Source organism: Limulus polyphemus, unplaced genomic scaffold, assembly GCF_000517525.1.
Source record: "Limulus polyphemus unplaced genomic scaffold, Limulus_polyphemus-2.1.2 Scaffold1396, whole genome shotgun sequence".
NCBI classification, from domain to species: Eukaryota; Metazoa; Arthropoda; class Merostomata; order Xiphosura; family Limulidae; genus Limulus; species Limulus polyphemus.
The window spans coordinates 10396-17994 of NW_013667006.1; positions in this window are offsets into that span (position 1 = coordinate 10396).

The following is a 7599-nucleotide window of genomic DNA, read 5'->3' on the forward strand; positions in this document are numbered from 1 at the left end:
GTGTCATCTAGGGGGATTATTTATATTTCAAGCTTCACGAAATAGATAAACACTGTAAAACTTGTTGAATTAAAACTTCTTAGCTAAAAGTCTAATTAGCCAGGATTAAAACTCATGCCGTTACTACTGTATTTCAATACATTCAGAGAAACACAATCCGATTTAGTGCAACAGTCATGTGATTGACATTTAAATGACTGAAAAGGTTTTTCAACCCTTGCATTCCAACCTACAAAAGTTTTTTAACCCTTGCATTCTAAGCTACTAAGAGAACTTTCTGATTCAGAACATCATTTGATGTTCCTAGAGAATTACGCTCATAATTCAGCTGAGTGGTGAGAACTCTCCAGAATATATTGCCCTGCACTTGTTACATTTTTTCTCTGCTTAATTTTGAAGTATGTGAGATCTACAATCTATGAGGAACTGTTAAACACAAAAATATAGTGCTTACACTACTCTGTGAAATACCACTTGTTAGCTCAGAAAGCAAGGGTCACAAAGCCTTTTCAACTGAGTGCTTAAACTCCTGGTTACCATTAAAAGGTTAAATTTCAAGTAAATTGTGTATATATTTAAAATATTAAATTCACAAATGAACAACAGAAGCTATCATGGCGAAACTAGATGGGGCCAAGTTCTTTTCCAAGATCAACCTCAATAAAGATTATATACAGATCCAAATGGAAACAGCATTTAAAGAGATGACAGCCTTTGTGAAACCAGATGGATGTTACCAGTTTAAGGGGATGCCATTTGGATTAGTCAACTCAGCAGTAGCATTCAACTACATGATGAAGAAGATGTTGCATAAAACCACCAACATCAAGCATTATGTGGATGACATTCTGACCCACACAGCCAGATAGGAAACCACATGAAGAAACTTAGAGAGCTGTTCAGGTGAATGAGGGCAGCAGGTCTGACTATCAGATCATCTAATTGATACATTGGTTATCCCATGTTGGGCATAAGGTGAGTAACCGACAGATAGCCATGGAAGAGGAGAAGATAACCTGCATACAAGATGCACCAGCTCCGATGACCAAGCAGCAAATCAGATCCTTCCTTGGGTTAGTGGGATACTATAGGATGTCCATCCCAAACTACGTTGAAGTTGCTAGACCACTGACTGACAGACCAACAAAGGCCAACTCAACAAGTTGAAGTGGGAACAACCACAGCAGATGGCAGTCCAGAAGTTGATGAACATGTTAGGAAGATGGACAATCCTTAAGATGCTAGACTTCAATAAACCATTCATCATTCAGGCTGATAAATCAGATATTGGAATTGGAGCTGTACTTCTGCAAAAACATGAAGACAGGCCATCATCCCCTTGCATACCTTCAGAGGTGCAAAGATCATGAGGTTGACGTTGTACTTCCAGAACTACCAGTTCTGCATTAAAGCCATCAAGGGGACCGCAAATGTGGGTGCAGGATTTGTGAGTAGACTTTGTGCATGTATATAGTATAAAAATATTGTGAATATTTTTTTTGAAGAGGGGCTTATTGTTAGACATACATAACAGTTTACGCTGCGAGTGTTAAACTTAGTTATCTTTAGAAGGAATAGTTTATCACAGGTTTATTTACATAACTGTGTATGAATCATACGTCGTGTAGTTCAATTATTGTGAATTGGAGCTTGTATTATTGCGTCATTTTATTAGAAATTTCTAATTTTTCTCACTGTTTCAATTGGGTACTATTGCATCATATCTCGTAGTTTGTAGAACGTTCGAGGCATGTTTCAGGCTGTAAACACCCGTATAAAATGCAGTTCAAGTTAGATACATAGCTAGATCTAGACTGCGTGATAGTGAGTTTAACCATAAACAGTTATAGTAGTGATTTTAGAGTGAAATTATCAAAGGTTGACAGAATAGAGAAGAAATAATTTGTCTTGTCAACTGTGTTCTAAAGAAGTGAACAAGTCTGTGTGATCTTTGATGAAAAGAGACAATTATTTAAAGCTCTGGATACAACTGTGGTAACCAACAGGGTAACGTAAATGAAATTATCACCGATTCTTGTAATAATAGAGCAGCGGAGAATAATTCGTCTTGTCAGTTATATTCTAAAGTAACTGAACCAGCCTGTGTGGACTTTTGACGTAAAAAGATTATTTAAAGCTCTGGATACAACTGTGGTAACCGACAGTGTAACGAACATTTTAAGTACATTTAACTTGTTTTAATAAACTATTTAAAACAAGTGGACTATGTTGCTATTTGTTCATTGTTGAAATTTATTGCCAACAAGTGACAAGCATCTTCTGTAAAGAATCTGGCCCACACTTACATAAACACCTGACTGTCCCAAAGTCCTTGTCACTTTATGATTGGTAACATACTCCTCATTTTCTTGTGTCAGTCATTAAAATACTTCTTGCCTTATTCAATGTGGTATCAAACTACCGATTTTCACATGTAAAGTGTTTTTTGTACACTTTTCTGTAATTTATAATTATTTCATCAATATGTTGTGAAGAGCAGTTTGCACGATTATTTTACAATGATAATATCTTTGTTAATTATTTTGTGCAGAGTTGAATGATATATGTACAACTTGTAAACAATTATTTTCTGGGTGGGGTTTCTTGGACAACCAGTTTGCAAACACTGGCAATAGATGTGACAGTCATGTGTGGTAGGATCATCTTATAGCAGTTTTTTCATTCTCATATGGGTGTGCTGATTTGCTCTTCCTGATGCTATTCACTCTGTTATAGATAATGGCTTTGTGTCTCTGTTGTTCCACTATATAAATTTATTTCTTTAAGAAGGATTGTGACATATCGATCTAACGATAAGACCAACCATGGTGGCATTGAGTTGGGAACCTGAAACACAATGGTTCGCATCAGCAGTAACACTCCACTGTATTAGCACATAAAAATCACTGCTATAAAGTTCGATCAACATTCCTTATAGGTGCATAGCATTCGTACTTGTAAAAACCAATGTTTCATAAAACATAAATCCATACTGAAGTATTGTAAGTAATATTAATATTATTTTACGTGCAATGTTTATATTTCAAGTCAGTCATTGGTTATAAATAACTGCTCATACATTGACGATATCATTTTGTTTAGCAATTGTCTTTTCTTCTTGATAAACTTTACCTAACTTAAGTAATGCTAAAAAATGAATTACATCTGAAAGCTAGCGGTAATCCACGAATTTCATTAAAAAAAACAAATTAAGTGCTTCCGTCTTTGTTAATAGCCTATACAATCACCAAAATCTAAGTATTACTGGTATTAACTACTAATTGCAAGCCAGTTTTTCCTACACTTTGGTTGCTAATCTTATACCTTGTTCAAGAAAGCCCTGAGAAGGACAGTGTTTGTGGCGATATTGGCCAGGATTTGATCATTAGTCTTCTTGATAGAAAGGACTGTGTTCACTTGTCTGAGATAACACCAGCTTATTAAGGAGACTTACGATCAAATCTCAAGTACTATTCAGTACCACCACAAACACGATCCTTTCCCCAGATGACTTGATAACTCACCAGCCTTTCTATCAGTACAAAGGATGAAGACCCCGTCAACTATCATCAGAAACATAGTCCTACTCAAGAATTTACTGAATGTAGTTGCCAAACATAGAATACTAGCTGAGGTACTCGTCCATTGTCCGGGTAGGTGTGCTTTTTGCTACCCGCTTTCAACAACTAGCTCTTAATGTCCTTCCAGAGTGTTTCATGTGATTAATTAATAGACGATCATTGCCCGAGAAGTTGAAAAGTCACGTGTCATAGTAGGAAGTTGGTATAACTAAAAAAAAACAGCTCTTCATATCAGCTTTATGGTGGCTATTGGAGTAGAAACCTTAGCAGAGTTTATGTATCATTGCAATAGATGGGGCAATTTTTTCATTGCGTTCCTCCGTAGAGAGTGCTAGCCCACTCTCTGATATATATATAATACGTTTATTTGCCGTCACCCACACTGTGTGTGTATATTGTGTTATAGAAAATATTTTCTTTTTAGTGTAAGGACGTGGCACCATCTTTGGGTGTAGTTAACGTTAACTGACGTCAAATATAATAAATGCTCAACAACAGCAATAATTGGGGTGGAGGGTTGTGAACCCTCCAATAACATGCCCAAACTATTATCCCACAAAGTTTGATCGAGATTGGCCTAGCGACCTAGTAGTAGTTAGATAACGGACAAACAGATTTTTTTGTGGTTTATATGTATATATCTTTGAGAAACTAGTTTGTAATTAGTAGTCAGAAATAATAATAAAAACATTGTAACTGGCTAATAAGACTTAAGTTTTGGTACAGATTACTAACCATGACAACAATAGATAATCGATTACAACAAATTAATTTTTACCCGGACTAATGCAATTTGTTTATATTTACAGTGGGAAGTTGCATTCCTTCTCTCACAAATGAGCTGTTCTTACATAATTCCTTTCTACTAGACCAGTTTGAACAAGATGAGATTCTGATAAGGTCAACCTTTTTTCTTTTCCTACATATAATAGTAAATGCATACAATAGTTTCTGAATAACAATTTATAGTCTTTATTTCCTTTTTACAAAAACTAAATTACAAGTAACAAGATATCTAAAATTTTAAATAACTGCTATGTTAAAATGACTTTGAGAATTCAAATGTTGCACTTCATACATAAAAGCCTTTCAGACATTTATATATAACTGATTTAAATCTAAACCTAATTTTTTTTTATCTTTAAATGTATAATAATGTAGAAGAAAACCAAGGTATTAACATTCTGGAATTATTATTGCCAAGAAAAGAAACAACAACAAATAGAACTTGTCAAACCAATGGTTAATGTTCACAACATACTTTCATGTGTATTATAACACACAGAACTCTTATGAGTAACAACTATAATATCCTCCCTATCTGTATGTATTTGAATACCTGTAGGATGTGACAAAATGCAAATTGGTCAAAGTGATGAAACAATTAAAGAACATTTTCAATGTACCCATTCTCCAGCATTTGTTGCATATCTTTGTAACTGTCAGTTACAGCAAAAGTATGCATGAAACAATCAAGCATCAAGATATTCCAATAATGTCCCAAATTGACAATATTTCCTTCAATTTTTAACTGTACCTTTAATGCTATATATCAAATCTTACCTTAAAAGTTATTATATTACTTGAGCACTACAGCTAAAATGCCCTCTTTTCACAGTGTAAAATGCCCTATCACATTCTAGAATTTGCTTTGATGTACACAACATTATAATTAATTATCTAATCAAGACTATTATGCTGTAGCACTCACTAAAATGTTCTTTATAAAATTACCTTTCTTTATTTTGGCATATATAAAGTTTGTTGGTCAAAGGTGTAAAGTAAAACCTCTACAGGGTGTGCCAAAACTGACTCATTAGAGGAAGAAACTTTTTAAAATTGTTAAAACAGTAATAATGACACAGATAATGAATGTCTATTAACATCGTATGGCCAGAAAATAAGTTGGAAGTGGCTCAACCATTAAATATTTCATATCACATTTCTTCCTTTGATAAGCAACTTTGGAATGTCATGCAATTTATTAATAAGGAGAAAAATACAAAGATACAAGACTCTGTACAATCACACTCAAATGGCTTAATGAAATTCTTTATATTTCTTAAACTTAAGAACTAATGTAGTAGTAGACTATAATACATGGAAAATTCTAATGTAAAAGATCTTAGAAAAAGAAACAGATATCCACTCTAATAAATAACAACCGTTTTCCATATTCATAAAATTCAGAAAGAATTCCACAATTCTGGGTAACATCAATTTTTATTTTGCATTAGCTTCTCTTAGTTCTGCTACCAGGAGGTTTATAAAGATCTGTTTGTTAAAATATTATTTTCAAATTTTCTTCAGATATCTGTGGAATGCTTTAAAACAGCTGCATTACCAACGTTACCCATTAACCATGAAATGTTGTGGACTAAAAATATGTTTTTAATAATAAAGTAGTTTTTACTATCCTTGAAACTTTACCATTATAGATTGTGCATTCACATTTTATCTTACCAATTAGAAGCATTCTTTTGTAAATTAATGTTAAATTAACTTTTTTTCCCTTTAAAAAGACAGAATTTGTTACTTTAGGTATTAATTATAAGTTAAAACGTTGTTACGTGGTGATAAATGGGAAAGTAATTTGACTTTATGCATACTCTACCACTTCTATAGTATTAAGTAATTACAATGACATCATAATCTTTGGTCATTGATTATCCAGCTGTATAATGAAGACAAAGGAAAAAAGTTCTCACCACAGAACTGCCAAAATTCCTTTGAAGAAACCACATTGTAATATTTTTAATAGTTAAAAAACAACAACTTTGATTACAATCCATAGTAACTGGACAAGAATATTCCACATTATTACTACTTTCTGTAATGTCTCACAATAACAGGAACACAGAACTTTAAAATTAAGTAATTTTTCTAGCCTTAAAGTCTGTATACTCAAGTGGAAGACAAACAACATGCTTTTTTTTTATGAGAATTGACAGCACTTTACATTCATAGTTGAGGTAAAGGTAAAATGAAGAGATTTTGATAACAGGTATGAAATATGATATTCTTATATTTTGGTTTTTAACACTTTATGAAGTAAATATTTGGCAGAAAATCACAGTCTTTCTTGTATGTTTTCATGGGTAAAAAAATATTTGATACTCTTATGTCATAGAAAGCTTAAACCTTTAACAAAATTTACAATAACACTTATTGTAGGTAGTCTCAATGCCATTTCCTTTTATATTCTATAATAATCCAGCCAACAAGTTTCTTTATAATATTATCTTATAAAGTATTTATATAATATTTTCAAAAGCCATTTAAACAATCATAAGTTATACTTTACTTACACCTTAAAGAATTAGTTTTAATACTAACAAGAATTTAAGATCAGTCTATTGTGCTTAATCAACAGAACAAATTGAATTTTTTTTTACTGGATAAAAAGAGCAACATATATTCATTACAATGTTTCACCTGGTTAACCTAGCAACATCAGGTATGGAAAAAATAATTCCAATAATAATAAACAAGTTTTTCCATTAAATATCAGAGTATTTCCTTGTATTATTTAATGAAGCAAACTACTTATGTTACATGTATTATATACATAATACCAATGTGTTTTAAGATGTATATTTTAGTGCAAACAAGGTTATACCTCTATAAATATGTTAGTGCATCTAAACATCACTTTTAGGATTTCAATTGGTTGTCCCTAGACAATTTATTTTAGCATGAATAAGAATCACTGCTATTGTTCAAAAGCTGAGGATTTGCATAAAAAGAATGACATCTTATGTCACAGTCAAATCAAGTTAAAAGACTGTTTGTCTCCATCATATTTCTATGACTTATCTAAAATTCCCATTCTCATCAAAGTATATATATTTTGGGTTGTTTTCTAACGTCAGAGTAAAATCAATTTAAAAGACCATTTGTCCCCATCATATTTCTATGACTTATCTAAAATTCCCATTGTCATCAAAGTATATATATTTTGGGTTGTTTTCAATTTCAACTTACACATAGAAGCATGTGTATGGAATTTTATAAAATT